The sequence below is a fragment of the Marmota monax genome, unplaced genomic scaffold, assembly GCF_021218885.2.
Source record: "Marmota monax isolate L192 unplaced genomic scaffold, Marmota_monax_Labrador192_F-V1.1 WCK01_AAM20220418_F8-fsc00089, whole genome shotgun sequence".
NCBI lineage: Eukaryota > Metazoa > Chordata > Mammalia > Rodentia > Sciuridae > Marmota > Marmota monax.
Genome location: NW_026694744.1, coordinates 4132926 through 4155179, shown reverse-complemented (window position 1 = coordinate 4155179; position 22254 = coordinate 4132926). Strand labels below are relative to the sequence as shown.

Here is a 22254-nt window from a genome sequence, read left to right as displayed (position 1 = left end):
ATGGCAATGTCTTCTTTGGGGTGATGAAAATGTTTTGGAGGGCTGGGACTGTAGCTCAGTGGCAGAGTGCTTGCCTTGCACACGTGAGGCACTGGGTTCGATGTTCAGCATCACATAAAAATAAACAAATAAAATAAAGACATGCTGTCCATCTACAACTACAAAAAAAAAAAAATGTTTTGGAACCAGAGAGAGTTGGAGCTTGCACAACATTTTGACTACAGCAAACACCACTGAATAAATTACTCACCTTAAGGTGGTTCATTTTACATTCTGTGAATTTAATCTCAATTTTTTTTTCTTTTTTAAAAAGGGATGATTGAATCAACTTTGTAGGGCAGTCTTGGGATTAAATGGGCCAATTAGAAAGAAGCCAGCCATACGTTCAGCCCTCCAATGATACTGATTATATCACAGTCCAGCTGCTTCATTCCATGTAAGTGCCATAAAAATGGGCTCTAGGGATCTGGACGGGACAAATGTTTCAAATTTTGCCTGATGAATGATTAAAAACCAAACATTTACATTTTTTTTTTTTTTTTTTTTTTTTTTTTTTTTTTTAAATATTTATTTTCTAGTTTTCGGCAGACACAACATCCTTGCTTGTATGTGGTGCTGAGGATCGAACCCGGGCCGCACGCATGCCAGGCGAGCGCGCTACCACTTGAGCCACATCCCCAGCCCCCAAACATTTACATTTAAGAGTGCATTTCCTTCTAGAATGTGTCTGATGTATCTGGACTTTCACATTTTCCATCCATTTTCCATCACATTTTCCAAAATAGCAAGTTCTCATTTCATTAAGCTGTGCTTTGTCTTTTAAACATTACATACAGTATTTTAAAAAGAAAAAAAAAAAAAGAACTGGGGTGGCTTTAAACGACAAAACCACTGTGTCATCTTTTCTTACCCTGAGCAACAACACATGAGAATACTTAACAGTACATATTGTGCATGCAACCACACATTTCAACTTGAGCTGCCAGCAATTTATAATGGATACATTTATACTATTTTTATCCCAAAAGTGAGGCATTGTGAGGCGGTCAAAACCTTTGTTTCAACAGTTTGTAAACAGATAAAAATAAAGATTAAGATTCCCAACTGCGAATAGGACATTTTTATTTTTAAAAAGCTTATACTTTTCTAGGGCTTGAGGAGAGCAATTAACAACAAACATATATTGGGGGGAATTAATATCATACACAGCATATTCCTTAGTAGTTAGATTGAATATTCACTGAGCACTAAGTATACCCAACACATTCTGTAAGGTGCCAGGGGACACACAAATTGGCAAGCAGCTTTCAAAATTGGAGGCTCACTGATAATCCCTGCACTGTTGGTACAAGGAAATAATGACAGCAGTCCACTCTCCAAAGTGGCAAAGGGATGGCACTAGCCAAGAGATCACCCAATCTGGAAAAACGAGCCTACATGCTACTGTGAACTAAACTGTGCCCCAGCTCCCAAATTTTGTGTTCAGGTCCCAAATCCCCAGTATCTAAGAATGTGACCTTATTTGGAAATACAGACTTTGTAGATGCAATCGAGTTAAATGAGGTCATGATAGATTAGGGTGGATCTTAATCCAGTAACTGAGGACTTTAGGAAATTGGGACACACAGGAGAGACCCACGTGGAAATGTGGAGGTGAAGGCAGAAATTGGAGCCATGAGTCTATAGAGTCAAGGAATCATGATTGCCAGCAACTCCAGAAGCCAGGAGAAAGTAAAGCATTCTTCCTCAAAGTACTCAGAGGGAATCAGTTCTGCCTACACCTTGGACCTCAGGACTCCTGAAATGTGAGAGAACAGATTTCTGTTGTTTAGACCAGGCCATTTGTGGCATTTGCTACAGCCACAAATGGAAATTAATACCTGCGCCATCTTGGGTATACATTCTTCAAAGGCCATGGAGAGGTTGACTAGAAGAGAGGTCAAAGAGACAGACTCTAGAGTTCAAAGTTTTGATTTTGCCACTTGAGAGCTATGTGGCCTTGAGCCAGATGCTAAATCTAACTGTGCCTTTCTTCATATTTAAGTGGGGATAATGATAGAGAATCCACCTTACATGGTTGTTGTGAAGAATAAATGAGATCAAACTCAGGAAGACTGCCTTAATCCTATTATTGTTATTCTGAAAATCTTTATTTGTGCCTTATATCCTTAAGACCACCCCCCCCCCCAAGCTACCTTTCTCTCTTTGGTCTATGTTTTATTTCTCTGATGTTTTAGTACTTCAAAAACAGTAAACTCTATCCTGCCTGTATTTCAATGAAAACCTGAGCTTAATGAACAGTAGAATCACAACCTATGTTTTTGTTAGGGGGTTGTGGCTGGGGACAGAAGCCAGGGCCTGCTCAGGCTAAGCAGGCACTGTACCGCTGAACTATATACCCAACCCCCATAAACTATTTCTGTAATTTCCAGTTGTTACTAGAATAGCCCAACAATAGAAGGGCAAAAATAGTAACAAGTGCCTTTAAGCACAGAGAACTAGTACCTATTTCTGTCCTTGAGAAGCTGACAACTGGATGCAGGTAGAAGAATAAACATCATTGTCAAAGCCAAAACAAACTGGGTGGGCCCAAATGGAGATATAAGAAGATAAAAGTATTTTCTCTAGCCAGAGCTGAATGAGGGGCATTTGTGGGACTATCAAGGATGCACAAGTCATGGGAAGATGCAGGAAAAGGAATCAAGGTGAAGGCAAGTCCCAACACGGGTTTGAAAGAGAACAGACAGCTGGGTATGGTGGCCTATGCCAGTAATCCCAGTGGCTTGGGAGGCTGAGGCAGGAGGATCGTAAGTTTAAAGCAACCTCAGCAACTTAACGAGGCCCTAAGCAACTTAGCAAGACCTGTCTCTAGATAAAAACATAGAAAAAAGGCTAGAAATGTGGATGTGGCTCAGTGATTAAGCACAAGAACAACAAAAAAGCCACGGTGAGGTTAGAATGATGGCTTCTACTCTACGGATCTCCTTTCTATTTTCACAGGATCCCCTTTTCCTATAGCTTTTTCTTTTAGCTTAAAAAAAAATGTACTGAAGACTTAAAAGGATATCCAGGGGGTCCAAAAAAGCATATTAAAAAGACAATTGGCATCATTCCTTAAAGGTAAATTGAAATTATAACCTCAATGGCTACAATTTAAAAATCATTCAATTCCAAGTATTGGTGAGGAGTGGAAAAAGTGGAGCAGTCATTGCCGATGGGAATATAAACTTGAAAAATCACCTTGGAAAACTTTATGCTTACATAAATATGGATAAACTTACATCTAGGAGGCTGGAGTCCTGGCTCAGTGGTAGAGCACTTGCCTGGGTTCTATCCTCAGCACCACATATAAATAAGTAAAAGATCCATTGACAACTAAAAAATATAAAATCTCCATCTATCCTATGACATGGTGAAGCAAGTTCCTAGCAGATTTCCTTATCATGGCCCCAAACTGGAAACAATTCAGATGGCCATCTGTGGGAGAAATGTAAAAATAATTGTCATATCCTCAGTGTCATGCTACATCGAAATGGAAAAAAAAAAAAAAAAAAAAAACTACTATGATAAGTTAACAATGTGGGTGAATCTCACACAGAATCTTGAACAAAAGAAGCTATTTCTAAACGATTATATATTGTATGAGTCCATTTATATAAAATTGAAAAATAAGCAAAGCTAATATACTTGATAGAAAGTTGACAGCGGAGACATCTTGGAAGGGGTACAAACAGACTATAGGATGTGGGACATATTCTGTACCTTGATCTGGGTGGTGGTTGTACTTTTTGGACAACTGGATTGCTTTTACAAAAGATCAAGTTATACATTTTATATTTGTGCACAAATGATGTACATGTGATATATACCAATAAAAAATTGTTGAAAAATGACCCAGCTTAAAAAAAAAAAAGGAATGAAATATTGATACATGCCATGATATGGATGAAAGTTAAAAATGTGATGCTCAGTGAAAGAAACCAGACATGAAAGGACACTATTGTATGATTCTATTTATATGAAATATCCAGAACAGACAAATTCAGAGACAAAAAGCATATTCGTGGGCCAGGGGTATGAATGGGGCAGGGTGGAGACAGGGAGTGACTGTTTAATGGGAATGGGGATTCCTTTTGGGATGATGAAAATATCTTAGAACTCTATAGTGGTGATATTTGTGCAACACTATCCTAAATGCCAATGGATTTTTATGCTTTAAAATGGTTACCATGGTCAATTTTATGTCACACATTTTACTACGATAAAAGTAAAAATAAATAATAAAGAACAAAAGCAAGGAAAAACTTCACAAGAACAACAACAAAAAAGCCATGGTGAGGTTAGAATGATGTGTTATGTGGGAAGAAGAAAACTAATGGTGATTCATCTGACACAGAGGAGAGTAACCTGATATGAGCACCAAAGGCAGCCTCCTTTAACTAAAGATCCAGGAAGAAGCCATAAGCAACAGATGATGGCCATCCTCAAGCCTCTACAGCCTGAGACTAGAGATTGGGTCCTGCAATACTTCTGGGTCACCAGAAGTGTATGCCCTTAGAAGGTCACCAATACACTGTTATTGAGGGGTTATTCATCAAGGGTGACACATAGGTACATGATGTCTACCAAGATGTTTACATCCTAGCCAGGCGTGGTGGCACCTGCCTGTAATCCCAGTGGCTTGGGAGGCTGAGGCAGGCGGATTGTGGGTTCAAAGCCAGCCTCAGCAAAAAGCAAGGTGCTAAGCAACTCAGTGAGACCCTGTTTCTAATAAAGTACAAAATAGGGCGGGGATGGGGCTCAGTGGTTGGATGCCTCAATTCAATCCCCAGTAACCACCCTGCCAAAAAAAATAAAAAAAAAAGGCTTTTCTACACAGGGGGCAGAGCACTTGCCTAACATGTGGCAGGCCCTGAGTTTTATCCCCAGTACTGCAAAACAAACAAACAAACAACAACAAAAAAACTTCTACATGCAAATATTCCCTGATGAATATCCATAAATTCCGTGTCATCAGGAGTGGTACCAAAAACCATGCCTCAGTAGTTAATGTCACAGAGAACTTCAAACTGTTTATCAGAAACATTAGTGAATGAGATGCGGCCATGCAGGAAGGGATCCAGTCAAATGGTCTGGGGTGGTCTGGAACAATCTACTGTTTGTGAAGATGGCCTGCAGCTGATGCTAAAGGCAGAAAGAATCTTTGCCAGCTTGAGCAAGCTTGAGTCACTGAACATCCACCTATAATTACTGGGGACAGTGGACAAAAGAATAGCTGTTCCCAGTGGAACTCGCCCTCCATGATGGAGTGCCACATGTCCGACATGAGTGCGCCTGTTATCTGGCAACATTTGAAGTGACATCATACACATGCTATGATGTTGTGTCACCCTCTTGAATAATGGGCAAGCCACTGGGGTAATTTGGGAGCACCATCTCAATTCCCAATTTGGAGAGCAGACCTAGAGTTCATGTGAGTGCATAGACAGACAGGACTATTTTCTGGGTCAAACAGCTCCCAGCTGTGTATGTTCAATGACATGGTCAGGCCTGGGTCACAGAGCAGGAGCAAACACTTCCCTGACTGTACCCTCCCACAAAGTAATCCTTTGCCACCCTCAGGTAGCTAAAGAGAACTATAGATGATAGCACCTTCTGTCCCAATAAGGCATGCTGTCCATCCACAAGTGAGACCTCCTTTAGAAGTTGAAAAGTGGATTGTGGTATGAGAGAAAACAAACCTAACCAGATCCCAAGGTTCTCTCTTTTTTTGGGGGGTGGGGGGGTGCTGGGTGTTGAACCCAGGGCCTTGTGCATGTGAGGCAAACACAGATCCCAAGGTTATCTAAAATGTGAATGATGAGCCAGGTACCTATCTATAATTTAAGTAACCAGGGAAGCTGAGGCAGGAGGATCCCAAATTCGAGGCCAGCCTGGACAACTTAGTGAGACTCTTCCTCAAAATAAAAAAAGGCTGGGCTGAGGCTGTGGCTTAGCGGTAGTACACTTGCCTGGAAGGTGTGAAGCACTGGGTTCAATCCTCAGCACCACATATAAGTAAATAAAAAAATAAAGGTCCATTGATAACTAAAAATATATTTTTTAAAAAAAGGGCTAGGGATGTAGCTAAGTGGTAATACACCACTGGGTTCAATCTCCATCAGCAAAAACTAAATAAATAAAAATAAAGGGCTAGAGATGAGGCTCAGTGGTATAGTGTTCCTGGATTCAATCCCTAGTACTGCAAAACAAAACCAGAAAAAAGAAAAAAATAAAAGAATCACTTCAGAAACTATTCATCTGGCCCTACGAGTCTTTTGTATCACTTGAATGTATATACCATGTGAAAGGTTATTTCACCACATTTTAAAAGGTCATTACACCATATTTTAAAGGTCATTACACCATATTTGCTTATCTCTTTTTTCTAAAGCACATTAAAGCCCTTCTGACATTTCACAACTAGGTGTCTCAGTATCTTGAAAAAAATAAGTACATTTTCCCATATAACCACAATATTTTTATCACCTTCTTCAGACCTGAGGGCAATCTCTTAGTATCATTTATGACCTGTCCATATACAAATTTTGCTAATTATCTCCTCACCCCCCCCCCCAGGTCCCAATGTCCTTGACACCTTGACAGTTGGCTTGATGAACCCAGGATTTGATGTGGTACCAGGTAGGACAATTAAAAAGCAAATCTATAAAGTCAGAACTAAAAATACAAAGTCATACTGTAATTAATCTGCATATATGTAGGGAAGTTCCATAGCCTTCGACAGCAAGTAGAATCATGAGCCTTCCTACCTTCTGCCCACACAAAGATGTCCCCATTCTATTATGTGGAAGCTGTGAATATGTTGCATTACATGGCAAAGGGAGATTAAGTTTGCAGATGGAATTAAGGTTGCTAATTAGATGCCAGACCAGTGAGACTATCCTGGATCACCTACCTACTCAGGCCTGGTGTTATCACACTGTTCCTTAAATATGGGACAAGGAGCAAAAGAGGTCAGTCTTTCAAGAGAATTGAACTTCAACGAGACCTACTACAAAGACAATATAAAATATCTGGGTTTGTTTCTCCTCCAAAGATATCAAAATAATTTTTATATTTTTTAACCCTTAGTAGCCGACTTTGAAGGTATAGGAAGCTGGCCATGAGCCAGAGCATGCAGGCAGCTTCTAAGAGCTAGAGAGGGATTTCCCTCCTAGAAGTCCTAGAAAGGATCACAGCCTGTCAACACCTTGATTTTAGCCCAGAGTCAAGCTAGACTTCTGACCTCCAGAATCATAACAAGCTTGTGTTGTTGTAAGGCATAAAATTTGTGGTAATTTGTTATAGCAGCCACAAAAAACTAATACAGCAGGGGTGTAAGAATGGCCACCGCGGGGGCTGGAGTTGTAGATCAGTAGTAGAGCGCTTGCCTAGTATGTGTGAGGCACTGGGTTTGATTCTCGGCACCACATGGATATAAATTAATTAAATAAAGGTATATCAACAACTAAAATTTAAAAATAATAATAAAAAGGAATGGCCACCATAGCAAGGCATTTTTTGCTTTTATAATAGTATTTGGAATGTTTATTTCCCTCCCTCCCCCTGTCAACAGACACTGCTTTTATGATGTACTTAAACTGAAATGTTTAAAAGAAAAGTCTTTTTCCTTAAGCAGATCATGATCTCTGACCAAGATTCACATATGAATAGATTGGCAGGTGGCAGGGTCATCATGGATTAAAAACCGCACCCCAGGGAGGCTAGTGAAGTTAGTCAATCCATGGGCAATTGAGAACTGGCTTCCTGGCCTACAGTTTTTAGTTTCAAATGTAATGCTGCTGGCTCCTGCCAATTTACATTGTTAAATTTGATTCTGGGAGAATTATATCAGTTGTACAACTGAAAATTTCAATAATCAGAAGCCAGCCCAGAAACCTTCTAAATATTACATCATAGGTAGCTTCCTACAGAAAAACCTAAATAAAATATGAAGAGCCTCAAATACAAAGGCTGGATTCAAACACTGAATGTTTGAATGTGGGAATCCTCGAGTTCAAATGTTCAACATTGCTCTAAAAGATTACAGTGAGGTGGGTGCAGTGGTACATGCCAATAATCCCAGCAATTTGGGAAGCTGAGGCAGGAGGACTGCAAGTTCAAAGCCAGCCTCAGCAATTTAGCAAGGCCCTAAGCAATTTAGCAAGGCCCTGTCTCAAAATAAAAAAAAATAAAAGGGACTGGGGATGCATTAAATCTCTGGTAAAAAAAAAAAAATGATTACAATGAAAGGAACACTGATGTTACTCAGCCACTTTTAGTAGCACTTTTTACACTGAGCAAACAGCTCTGACAACAAACAACAGTGATTTCTCTGAATTTTGACACCTGGAGGGATGTTAAAACAGATTAGTGGGCCCACCTCCAGAATTTGATTCAATAGGCCTCCTAGGGTGAGACCGCATAATTTGTCTAGTTTATTAGGTAGAGCTGGGATTTGAACTGCAAAGATTAGGCCCTAAAAAGGTACACTACAGTTTACCTGCCTCTGATTTTTCAAAAGTACAAACTGACTAGGTGCAGTGGTATACCCCTGTAATCCCAGTGAGTTGGGAGACTGAGGCAAGAGGATCTCAAATTCAAAGCCAGCTTCAGCAATTTAGTGAGATATGGTCTCAAAATTAAAGGTTGGGGATTTAGTTCTGTGAAAAACACCCCTGGGTTCAATCCCAAGAACAAAAACAAAAACAAAACAAAAACAAAAAAAAAAACAAGCACAAACCCAATAGGTATCCTTCCAATTCACATGAAAAAGTTATATAGATTGTTTTTTTTAAAAAAAATATATTTTAGTTTTAGGTGGACACAACATCTTTATTTTATTTTCATGTGGTGCTGAGAATCGAACCCAGTGCCTCATGCAAGCTAGGCAAGTGCACTACCACTGAGCCACATCCTCAGCCTAGATTGTTTTTATTTGAGGCCTACAATAAGGGAGACAAGCAAAGATTTCATATGCAAAGTGATTTAGTTCCTATTGTCACCTGTCCTCGTTTCTATCATTTCAAAGAACTCCTCTCAATGTCCAAATAGTCTTTCTTTTCTTTTTAAATATTTATTTTTTAGTTTTAGGTGGACACAATATCTTTATTTTACATGTATGTGGTGCTGAAGATCAAACCCAGTGCCTCATGCATGCTAGGAGAGCACTCTACCACTGAGCCCCAGCCCCGCAAATAGTCTTTCTTAATCAGGCCAAGAGTCTCACCATCTGGGTTTGGGAATCAAGATCTGGAGCTTCTTTGGAGAAGACCAATATGACAGCCAGGAGCCACATGTCATCAGTGAGCACTTGATTGGGGCTGGTCGCAAATAATAATTGCTCCAAGTGTAAAAGTCACATTGAACTTCAACGAGACCTACTACAAAGACAATATAAGATATCTGGGTTTGTTTCCCTCCAAAGATATCAAAATAACTTTTATATTGGCTAGATCAAAGACATAAAAAATGTAAATAAATGTGAAAGAAAGAAATACACAACCTTTAGCTTTCATAATATCAAGAAGATCCACGTAGTCTATGGGCTCAGATAATGGCCCCAGTGGAGCAGATGGCCCTTCTCAAAATGTACATGAGGGGAAACAAACCCAGAGAAAGGAGGAGGAAAACAGCATCGCATGTCACCTCACTTAAGGACACATTGAGAAACTTGTTCATGCAGGAGTCTTGTTCCCCAATTCTGCATTCCCAGAACGGGCCAAAACCAAACAAAAACCCCACAAACCTTTGTACCACTTTTCTTACCAAAGTCCCGAAACTATGCATAAGAAAACTATAATCATGAAGTACACATGGAGAATTGATTTACTGAAGTATAAAGGTACAGAAGCTAGAGAGGAAAAAGAGGAGTGTGTGGTGGGGAGGATCACATGAAAATCAAAGGGAGATCAGTAGAGCAGAGGAAAGGGACCAGGGGTTGGGAGGAGGGGAGAGAGGGTGGAAATGATGGAGAGTGATACTGGCCAAATTATATTGTGTGCATGTACGAATATGCAACAAATCCCACCCATTATATGCAACTGAAATGCACCAGTAAAAAAAATGTGGAAAAATAAAAAATACACCGGCATCATATAAAAAATGAAATTTCAAGCCAGGCATAGTGGTACATGCCTGTAATCCTAGCTACTCAGGATGAGGCAGGAGGATTGCAAATTTGGAGGTCAGTCGTAGCAATTTAGCAAAACCCTGCTTCAAAAAAAAAAATTTTTTTTTTTTTTTAATTTTAATTTTAAAGGTCTAGGGATGTAGCTCAGTGGTAGAGTGCTTACCTTGAATGTGTGAGGCCCTGGGTTCCATCCCCAGGACCCCTCCTCCCAACACACACACACACACACACACACAAAAAAAGGAATTTCAGGGTGGTTACTTCATTCTCAACTAATATATTAGTTAACATAAAGCACCAAATAGTCCATCAACTATCCTGTTTGCTACCTTAAAGGAATACTTTGCTGTTCAAATAGATGTCTGGGAAGTTTATGCTAAATATTTTTCTTTCACTAAGTTTTCCCTGGAAAATGGAGACATTCAGAAATGACTCCTCCAAAATTTTTCCCTGCAGTTACAGTCTCTCAATAATGAGGAAGGGCACAATACGGTGCAGAGGGAAGGGAGGGAGTAGGTCCGAATGGCCCTGCCTGCCACCTGTCCTTTGTTATTTTTGAACCCTTTTCAGAAAAATCTTCAGAAGCAGGAACAGGGAGATGCCAGGCTCTTCAGAGGATGAAAGATTCTTAGAACCCTACCAGTGTGTAAACAACCTCCAGGTGTCAGGAGGACCTTGAGGTCCCATCCCTGTCTATCTTAATTCACTGCTACATACCAGAGGATAGAAGGATAACAGCCATTCTCACCAGGGTGAGATGGCACCTCAATGTGGGTTTGATTGAATGCTGGCTAGGATGGGGAGAAGGAAGAACTTTTAAAAGCTATTGGTGGGAATGTAATTAAGTACAGCCATTAAATAGTATGGAGGTCTCTCAAAAAAATTGAAGATTGAGCTGGGTGTGGTGGCACACAACTATAATCCCAGCAACTCAGGAGGCTGAGGCAGGAGGATTGCAAGTTGGAGGCAAGCCTCAACAATTTAGCAAAGCCCTGTCAAAATAAAAAATTAAAAAGGCTGTGGGTGTGGCTCAGTGATAAAGCGCCATGGGTTTTATTCCCAGTACCAAAAAGAAAAAAAGTGATGGAGTGAAGAAAGAGCAGACAGGGAGTCACCCGACCTCAACAAAGTCACAGAGAAGAGGCTTGCATTAAAAGGGAAAGCCCGACACTATTTTAGGTTTGAGTTTTGAGAGATTTGTTTTTGTTTTTCACCGTTTTTGCTTCTCAATGTTATCATAATAGCCCCAAACAAACAAACAAAAAACCCTGACATTTTTAAAAAAAATTGTTTTATAGTTGTAGATGAACAGCATGCCTTTATTTTATTTGTTTATTTTTATATGGTGCTAAGGATCGAACCCAGTGCCTCATGTGTGCTAGGCAAGTGCTGTGCCACTGAGCTACAGCCCCAGCCCAAAACTTGACCTTTTGGGGGGGAGTACCTGGGATTGAACTCAGGCGCACTTGACTACTGAGCCACATTCCCAGCCCTATTTTGTTTTTTATTGAGAGACAGGGTCTCGCTGAATTGCTTAGTGCCTTGCTTTTGCTGAGGCTGGCTTTGAACTCTGGATCCTCCTGCCTCAGCCTCCTGAGCTGCTGGGATTACAGATGTGTCTCACCACACCCGGCTAAAACCTAATATTCTTATAAAACTAAAATGCACAGAGCAAAGAGAGTATCTGTACAACACAACAATTTGCATGTACGTATCTGATAACACTTGTCATGTGTTTAATTAGCAACAGAAGTGAAATTTTGACCTTGCTATTTACACTCTTGTCCTGACTTTACAACTCATAAGCATAAAACAATAATTGATTTTGGGGTTATGTGCTACAAAGACCTAACTAAATTAATAGTCTACCTATGCAGTGAAGCAAATTTATTCAAATGTAAGCTAATGAATTAGAAAACAAAGCCTCACCATGAAGTTCCACATTTAATCAATGATTAATTTAATCCAATGCCGTTAGGAACTCAACTGATGTTTTTGTAGGCTACCACATTTTTCTCCAGTGAAATCTGAAAACATTCCCTCTAAACACTGCATTCCTTCATCTTTATGTTTAGAGTACTGTATGTATCAGGATCGAGCTGTATTACTGGAGCATGGGAAAAATGCTTACACACACAGGCAGTATTTATAAGTTCCCAGCACTGTTGACAGTACAGGGCATGCAAGGGATAGGGTCTCTATATAATCCTGTCATCTCGGGCCTCTGTCCTCAAATTCTAAGATATTTTCCCTCTTTGCCTACACAAAAGACCCCACAGAACCCTCAGTAGCCATTCCTTTGCTGACATCGTCACTTCCCCCAGTGCTAAACATGCCTGACCACCAATATCAACACCGGCCCCACCTGCCTTTCCCTCAAACCACCACTGATCCAAGAAAGGAAGGCCAAAATATACACGCTCTTCTTTTCTCAATATTTGATGCACGAGGATGGATGTTAGGCAAATGTCCACTCGAATAGTGCCTTTCACCTTTCAACCACATCACTGCCATCTTCTATTTGCCCACTGACCAATGTCTTGTGTTTCCACTTCTGGTAACAAATAAGTCAAACTTGATGGTGAGAACAGGGTCAAGAGTTTAGTTCATAAGTTTGGACTTTTTCCTTGGAACCATCCTGGGGGAACACACAGGTAAGGGTGCTGGAGTGAACATCATGGAACTTCCTCATAGTTTTGGAAATTAACACTAGAGATGCTGGTAGGAAGGTGGCTGTGGAGGCAGCAGGGTCCACAGAAAATGCAGATGTGACTTTCTATCACAGACCTGCCATCAACTTGATGTCCCCTTGCTTTACTTCCCCAGCAATTGGCAACACAGAGAGAGAAGAGGGGAAGAGACTAAGGAAATGAGTCTTGATATTGGCTGCACATTAATAGCACCAGGGAGCAATCCCCTACCTCACACCAGGTTGTACCCCAGAACTATTTTATCAGAATCCCTGGGGGCAGAACCCAGAGAGCCATAGCTTGCAAAGCTCTAGCAGATTTGGACAGACAGTGCAGTCTGAGAAGCAGTAGTCTATAGAAGATTTCTTACTCCAAAATGGCCCCTTTACGCCTCCTTAATTCCACTCTATGCCATCCAGCTTGAAAAGACTCCTGTTAGGCAGCTGAGACTAATTGCAGGGTTTTATGATCCACAGGTATGATGGGGGCACAAAAACAGATTGAGCACCACTGAATTAGATGATCCCTAAACATCCCTTTCTTCAGCACCCAAGAACTGTTTTGCTGTGGTTCTAGTAGCTTCTCACACCATCCACACAACACTATCAGCACTAAGGGAAAACATTAGGGTTTTGAAACATTTCTTTATGCAGCCAGGGATTATTATAAAAGCCCACTTTCTCACAGAAAGCTATTTGGTTACAAGCTTGGTAGGGAAAAACACTTTCAATCATAACACAGAAAACTCTAGAAGGTAAAATTAGTTGCCTTCAATTTTCTTTCACATGAAGCACCAAGGATATAAACACGCACACATTTCTCTTTTGCCCTGGTAAATGAAATCGAGAGCTGTATTTGTCACATGGTTTCTAACTGAGCCAATATTTGGCAGTTCAGACTCTGTCCTCTCAGCCATTTCTCCATTCTTTGTTCAGCAGCCCTCACACACTGAAGCATTATGCTCGGCTCTCAGCGAAGGCAAACAGGAAATGCATTCTTTTCTGTGAAAGATGTAACTTTTTGTCTTTTATTTTTCTTCTACCCATTTGGTTCCTGTATCCTTTCCCAGCTATTTTCCTCCTGTTGTTTGGTTTTAAAAACCAAGAGTAGAAATGAAATAGGAAAAAAGAAGTGCTTTTTGACATTTGTCTCCAAAGCCAATTATCTAAAATAGAAGAACAACTGATTCTGATGGTAACAATACCTCTTTTTCTGTCAACTATTTTTGCATTGCAGACCTCTCTCTGGCCTTCAGAAATAGACAACACTGTCTTTCATGGTGGAGCCAATGGCTCTCCAGGCTAAAATAATACAACATTAGCACGAAAGGAACCTGTAGGCTTCTCGGATTTGAACAAGCAAACAATTTACCTGGGGCCTCTGTTCAAAGGCAGTTTCTGATTCCTGGGTCCCAGACTCTGGATTTCCAAAAAGCTCTGAGGTGACACTGATGCTGCTGGTCCTGGGATCACATTTTGAGAGACAGAAACCTTGACAGTGTTTCTTCACGACAGTGGAGGTTAGAATTACCTGGATCCCTTTATAAATGCCCCACACCATCCCAGATCAATTCAATTTGAATCTGTGGGGTGTGGCCCAGGCATTAATCAGCATAAAATGACTCCAGGTGATTTCTAATCAAAACCAATTCTCAGAAAATAACGTCATTCAAAAAAATACTTAACTACAATCTCTCCATCCTACAATGCCTTCAATAGCAAAGGACTACAAGACCTGAAACATGGGGAGGTTAACATACTTATTCATAGATCCATCCAGCCAACAAATATTTGTGGAATGCCTACTAAATCCCAGGGAAACGGCTGGGCACTGGGGATATCATGACTAACAAAGCAGACTTGGTCCTTGCCCTCATGAAGCTTAGCAGTTTGGTGGGGAAGAGCGTCAATCACAGAAACCCAAGAGATTTCAAGCCCTAAGTGAGAGGAAGGAGGACTGGGTGACAAGAAAACCTGGAGCAGGTGGTGGTTTCACTTTAGAAGTAGAAGAGTATATATATATTTTTTGTCCAACCAATCGGCTTATTTTCAACCTTGCAACCTTGGGGGTCTGTCTGTCTGTCTCTCTCTCTTTTTTTTTTTGGGTGGGGGTTTACAGGGGATTGAACCTAGGGGCGATTCACCACCGAGCCACATCCTCAGTCCTTTTTTTGTTTGTTTGCTAATTTAAGACAGGGTCTTGCTAAATTGCTGAGGCTGGCCTTGAACTCCTGCCTCAGCCTCCCAAGTTGCTGAGATTACAGGTGTGCACCATTGTGTCTGACTTCATCTCTTTTTTAAAAATTGTGGTGAAATATATGTAATACAAATTTTACAATTCAATGGTATTAAATAACTTTTAAATATATATTATAGTTGTTAATAGACCTTTATTTTATTTATTTATATGCAGTACTGAGAATCGAACCCAGTGCGTCACACATGCCAGGCAAGTGCGCTACCACAGAGCCACATCTCCAGCCCCAAATACTTTTATAACAGTACATATTTCTCGCCATCATCTGTTTTCAGAATTTTTTTTTTGCCCCCAGAAAGAGAAAATCTGTAAATATTAGGCAATAACTACTCTTATTTCCCCTCATTCAATCAGAATTTTTAAGGGACTTTGGAGGCTTGTGCCTCAGTAGCTTTGTTTTAGAGAGGAAAACTGACTTTACAGTTCAGAATGATTGTCACAGTAGCATGTTGTAAAATAGAATTAGACGCAAAAGTGTTGGCAACAGGTCCACCTTGGCCCCTGGAGCCCTACCTCCACTAGTTTGTTCTGCATGCCAGTGTGGCCAGCTCACAAGGCCATGGCGAACTTGCGGTTTTTCTGTTCCTGCTTGTCCGTCTGAGACATATGTATCCCACGGGAATGCCTTGACCTTTTCTGGTCTGATGGACTTATTGTTAAGGGAGGTTTCGGTACCTGACAATAATAGATGTTGAAACTAAATTTCTCCCCCCTCCCTCCTGCTTTTGGGTAGTTTTCCACTTCTGCTGCTTGGGGTATAAAAAAAGGTGTGTTAGCAATAAAGATTATTGACTCCTGGATGAAGAACCTTGGTGTCCTGTGTGTCTTTTAACCTCGCCGTCCCTCGCCGGACTCGGCTCCCTTGGCCGGACTCGGCACAAAAGAAAGGCTATTAGCTACATACTACTAGTTACTCTGAAAGGTCATTGAAGAAAGAAGTGTTGATCTTCCGGCCTGTGAGGGTAGGTGTTAGGTAAGCTATACCAGGGCTCCTCTGCGGGAGCACCAGCAGTATTTGAGGCTGGATCATTCTTTGGCTTGGAGCTGTGCAATTTGCACTGTGGGTTGCTTTGCAGCATCTCTGGCCTGTACACTTGTGATGCCAATGGCACCCCTGCTCCAGCTGTGACAACCAAGCATAGACATTGCCTGATGCTCCCTGGGAGGTATAGTCCCTCCTGGTTGAGAACTAGTACGTTAAGTTGGAAGGATGCTTTCTTCAATGCCACCTCTTCAAGGGCTAAAGACAGGACTCATTTGACTTAGGACCCAAAGGAAGACACCCCCCCCCCTTCCATGAGCACAAATTCAATTCTTCCACTGGCAAGGCTGCAACACATCCACAATCACGTATATGAAAACCACCTGGGAGGGATTTTTAACTGGCAGGTGTCCAGGCCACACCCTAGAGCAGTTCAAGGGGAATCTCTGGGGTGTGGGGGCTCAGGCAGGAGTAGTGTTCAAAGTTCAGCCAAGGCTGAGACCCACGGAAATGTGGTGGTCCCAGGGGGACCCTCCCATCACCTGGAATGTTGTTACAAATGCAGAATTAGAATCTGCATGGTAGCCAGATGCCCAGCTCACTCAATACGCTTTGGGATTTGAGAGACCACAAAGCTCAGGAATTTAAAAAAAAAAAAATTGTCCCTTGACTTGTGCGGAGTCATGCTAATTGTGCTTTCCATTGCACAAACAATTCAGTCAGAAACAAAACAAAACAAAAAACTTGCAAATGGTCGTTTTGAAAGGGCTGCTTCTCAATTTCTTTCCTGTGAGCCCAGGAGGCCACACTTTCAGGGATGGAAACACCAAGGGACAAACGGGGTTTGTTTGCCATTGCGGACATTGGTCTAGGCTTGCAGTCCCCAAAAGGGGCCCTGGCACACTGTTATGTGTCCCATGGGTGCTTTAACAAATATTTGTTGGCTGCCTCACCCGCCCAGATTTGAGAACAAAGTGTATTTTCCTTGAAGTTCGGGGAAATTGATCCACCTAACCATTCCATAGGATTTCAGGCCATCAGTCACCGTCTGCTTGTCTCCAGGATTTGGGAAGGAGTGGGACAGAAGGAATGGGAAACAAGAGGAAGGCTAGAACAGCAAGAGGTGAAGCCAGAGGTTGCAGAGAGCACAAAATGCATCGCTGTCCCCATGGCATGAAACAAACAGAAGAAAAGTATGCCAAGCACCGTATAATGAATTCGCTTCTGGCTGCCAAAGTAGGAGCCACAGAACAATGAACAATTTGAGTGGCCTCTGTTTCCACAATGCAGCCTTGTGAATGTCCACAGGCAGAAAATTCTGCCTACCATGCACTGGGCATTTTTCTTGCTGGGCTGTGCTCTAGACCTGAGCAGTAAATTGAGGGCACAAAAAACGTTTCACTTCAGGGATAGGAAAATGACTATTTGAGCCTCCTGTCCAGCATAGTTCTTGAGTATGAAAGAATTCCTCTTTCTGGAAACCATTTTCTCAAGAAAAGGTGAGTGATCAAAACAACAGCAGTTGTCCAGCTAGCCGAATACTGATGTGCCAAAAGGCTTTCCAGACTCTCCCTGCCAATCTACCATCTCCGCAGCACAGTTTAGGTGTTATCACAGGGCCTCTGAGCGCTCAGTATGTGCCTACTAAACTGACAAGTCATGTTGGGATCCCCATAAATAAGTTCTCACACATCCTAAAAGTAGCATGCTAACACAACCCACGCCACCAATGTGTGTGTGTGTGTGTGCTTATGTGCCAGGTGGCCCATCAAGATTGTCCCCGAACTGGCTTTTTTTTTTTTTTTTGGTACCACAGACTGAACCCAGAGGCACTTAACTACTGAGCCACATCCCCAACCCTTTTTATTTTTTATTTTGAAACAGCATCTTGCTAAGTTGCTGAGGCTAGCCTCCAACTTGTGATCCTCCTGCCTCAGACTCCTGAGTTACTGGGATTACAGGTGTGCACTACCACACTAGGCCTGAACTCACATATTTCAAGAAGTTCAGGACTCACTTCTTCAGGCAAAATGTGGGGTCTAAATAAATGTTTCCCTAGTAAATATAGGATGCATTTTCATTTTAGTACCTATTCTGTAAAGCTCCTTCCACACAACAAATTTTTTACTTCTTGAGTCAAATTCACACATATCTGTGTTAAAGACATTCCCTGAGTCTTTAGTCAACTCTGTGCTCTTGGGCACATTCCCTCTCTGTACCTCAATTTCCTCATGTGAATATCGAACTGTTGAAGGCTAGCAAAACTTTGATTTCTGGGGAGACAACAAACTCAAAAGATGACTGGGATATAGCAACTCTAATGAGAACAGCCTTCATGGAAACACACAAAGGCATGTATACTTTCCAATACCCTTTTCTTTCTCTGCTCAAATAAAGAAGAGTTTTGGAACCCCTAACTTCCCCCAGCAAAAAATAACAAACAAAGGCAACAAGAGTTTTGGTCCATCCAATTTTCTTGAAGTCAAGAACCATCTGTGATAACTTCCCTCCCATCCTCCTTTCATAGTTCTCAGACACACTAGAGGCTTGAAGTTCTAGCATCTTCCATGAGGTACTAGTTGGTTCAACAAAGAACCTGAGGCTTTTATCTAAAATAAATGGTCTCGTATGCAGCCTCAAGGGTTAAGAAGTACTTCAACTCCTTTTCCCAACAATCTCCATAGTTTATTTTTATTGATATACCTCTGTTAGTTTAAAAAAAAAAAGGCCCTATTCCCAGTATAGGTAACTATTTTTAGGTGCAGATTATGTACTTAAAGTACTAGAAGTAGATATATATTAAATGCAAGTAAAGTTTAAATTTTTTTTGAAGTACTAGGGATTAAACTCAGAGGCACTCTACCACTGAGGGACATCCCTAGCCCTTTTATTTGTTTGTTTGTTTGTTTATTTAATTTTTTGAGACAGGATCTCACTAAGTTGTCCACACTGGCCTCAAACTTGTGATCCTCCTGCCTCAAACTCCCAAGTTACTGAAATTATAGGAGTATGCCACCATGCCAGGCTAGTTTCATTATTTAAAACAAAAACAACAGAGGTGTCAGTATTGTCTTCCTATGTCCAATGATCCACTTTATGCATCTCACTTTGGTGAGGACACCTCTTTTCACTCATGTGCTACTTGTGTGTCCCACAGAATAAAGGTACCAAGGGGTAAGAGAGAAAAAGATATGAATCTGCTTTACTCTGATTTGTGTCATGAAGATTTGTTTTTAACCTTACACACATTCCCAAGCATTTCCTTTCCATTTTAGAATGTCTGGTTTGGAGAGATGAAGGTACGAAGCTCTTATCATACAGTGAAGTGCTGTAAGGAAATTGGAATTGGAATGTCACACCAGACATTCTAGAACTACACAAATGGAATGATTTTCCACAAAAGGAAACAACTTTCCCCCAGTAATAAACACTCCTTCTTGCCTACTCAAGAGGAGTGAAAATTTACCAAGAGAAGCTTCTGTCTTTGGAAACTTGGCTCTCCTTGCAATGGCTGAGACCTCACCAACACCTATGGTTGTTAAATATTTTGATCATCCATTCTTGCATATAGAGGTGATTAACAAATGTTCCCGAGTGAACAAATGAAAAATTAAAATACACCAACATGAGGCTATTAATACCAGCAGAGATGAAGGACAAGTCCTTTATCTTCTAGAAACTCTCAGGATGTCAACTTGCTCACTGTACCACAAAAGCAGCCATAGATAATATGAAAATAAATGGACTTAGCCAGGTGCAGTGGTGCATGTCTATAGTCCCAGCTGTTGGGGAGGCTGAGGCAGGAGAGTGCCTTGAGACCAGGAGTATGAGACCAGCCTGAGCAATAGAGCTAGACCATATCTTAAAAAAAAAAAAAAAAAAAGACCAGCTGTGTTGCAGTAAAACTTTACTTATGTGCACTAGGATTTGCTAGTTACTTATTTTTGGCACTCAACCACTGAGCTACAACCCCAGCACTTTTAAAAATTTATTTGTTTGTTTTTATTTTGAGGCAGGGTCTCACTAAGTTGCTGAGTGCCTTGCTAAATTGCTGAGGCTGGCCTTGAACTTGTGATTTTCCTGACTTATGGGTGTGCATCACCACACCCAGCATGGGAGTTGAATGTCATCTAATTTGTGTATGGTAAAATATTCTTCTTTTGATTTTTTTCTTTTAACCATTTCAAAAATGTAAAACTCAGCCTGTGGGCTGTTTGAAAACAGCTGGCAGGCCAGATTTGGTCCATGGGTCAGAGTTTGCCAATTTCTGACCTTGATGTCCATTTTATTACCAGACCTAAACCCTAAGTTACATTTGTGTTTACCAAAATTTATACTGACTTCATTATTTTTACTATAAATGTAGCAATTGTTAAATATGATCTTAGGGAACCTCAAGATCTGTCATCTAAGAACTCTACCTTAGAGGCATAGAATTACCTTAGTTTCTCAAATGACCAGATTTTCCTGCTAGGTTAAATTGAATTACCTACGAGAGAGAGAGAGAGAGAGAGAGAGAGAGAGAGAGAGAGAGAGAGAGACTGTAGTGACAACACTGAATCTACAAGAAAGCAATAATCTTCCTGTCAAATATCGGCTTCTACCTTCCTCTGACCAACACATTATTGAAGTTGATGACAGTTTTATAACATATAGCCTAAATTTTACTTCTCTTCCCTGCTCTGTGAGGGCAAATACTAATGAAAATCAATGCCCAGATTTATCTGACTGGCCAAAGCAGCAGGTAGCATAGAGAGGGAAATGGAATCACAAAAGTCTATGCCCTGTGTTCTTGGACCCTGGATAGCCCAAGGTTTTCAATACCCCACAAATAAGTGCTCAAACCCTGAAAGTCACCCACTAACTGATGGCTTTGCTTTCACTCACAAACTGGAGGTCCCCAAGTCAGTGAAGGCAAGCCTTGCATAGATTCGGTTTACTTCATTTGTGGAAGGTAATTAAGAAGCCCAGGGCAGGACTGCCTCTATCATTAAGGCACTATGCAAGGACAAGAGAAATTGCCTCTGTACAAGGATATTCTGTGCTGCAGGAGGTCTCCGTCTTCTTTAACCCGAGGTCTTAAACACATCTGAAGATTTCAATAAACAGACTGAAACTCTGCAGGGTATTCCATCTCTCCAGTCTTTAGGGACCTCATAGGAGGAATTTGCTGGCCTGAAGCCTAAATCCTCCCCAAGGTTAAGCAGAGCTGGTTCCAAGGTAAAAACTCACTATCACTTGGGGAAGAGTCTCTCTCCAGGATGTCTCAGGGAGCACTCACTGTTTCCACATGAACCCCTCCAAATGACCCAAATATATATTGGCCCACTAAGCCAGTAAGTGAATCCACAGATTAAATGGATCTGTGTTACAGCCATGCACGAATGATATGGAACTCTTCCTCTCCCAACCAAACCCTCACTCTTGGATCAAAAGACTTGAATAAAGCTATTCTATAGTACTGTGGCCAATCTGGCCATAGTGCTGTGAAATCTAGCCAACCAGACAGGCTAGACAATAAGTTTATCAAGTAATTGTCACCCATGATTGAACTCTGTGAATTTGTATAAGGCAGTTCCTTCCATCCGTGGATCTTAAGTGTATTTCATTTATCTTAGGGTGAGAAATGAATATTCCTATTTAGCCTATTTTTCCTCTTAAAATAGTTCAGTCATATGTTGAAGCATTCTACTAGAACCTGTTACCAATTAAATCAGAGCCTCGATCATTTATTTGCCATTGATTACTTACAAATTAAATAAAAATTCATAAAATCGCATGAGAAGAAAGAATACAGTAGTTCCAACAGTTGGTTAAAAATAAGGTTAGGCTCTTTTCTAAACAATGACCTGCTGTGGGATCACTTTACATTTTATTTCTTGCCCCTACAATGAAAGGGCCTGCTCCTCTTTATCTATTTTAAAGAGAAAATAGAAATTTGCTAAAATGTGGAGGTTTATCTAAGCAGAGACCCAAAGCAGGCTTCCCATATACTCCCTCACTCTCATCCTCTGGGACAACTGCTCAGCCCTAGGAGATATAAATGACAATAATAAGTAAGTGGCAGTCACTGTTTTCCCTGAAATGTTACAACACCATTTTGGTGAGAAAGTGTTCCTCATTCCTTCTGTGCAAATATTTTTCTTTTGGGGATC

The 22254-nt window shown here is 41.0% G+C and overlaps 1 protein-coding gene across 2 annotated transcripts in view; it reads right to left on the bottom strand.

Annotated features, from left to right (window-relative positions):
• Gpm6b (glycoprotein M6B) overlaps positions 1-22254 on the bottom strand; it is a 165101-nt gene that overhangs the window by 99466 nt on the left and 43381 nt on the right. The gene's annotated exons all lie outside the window — the stretch shown is intronic.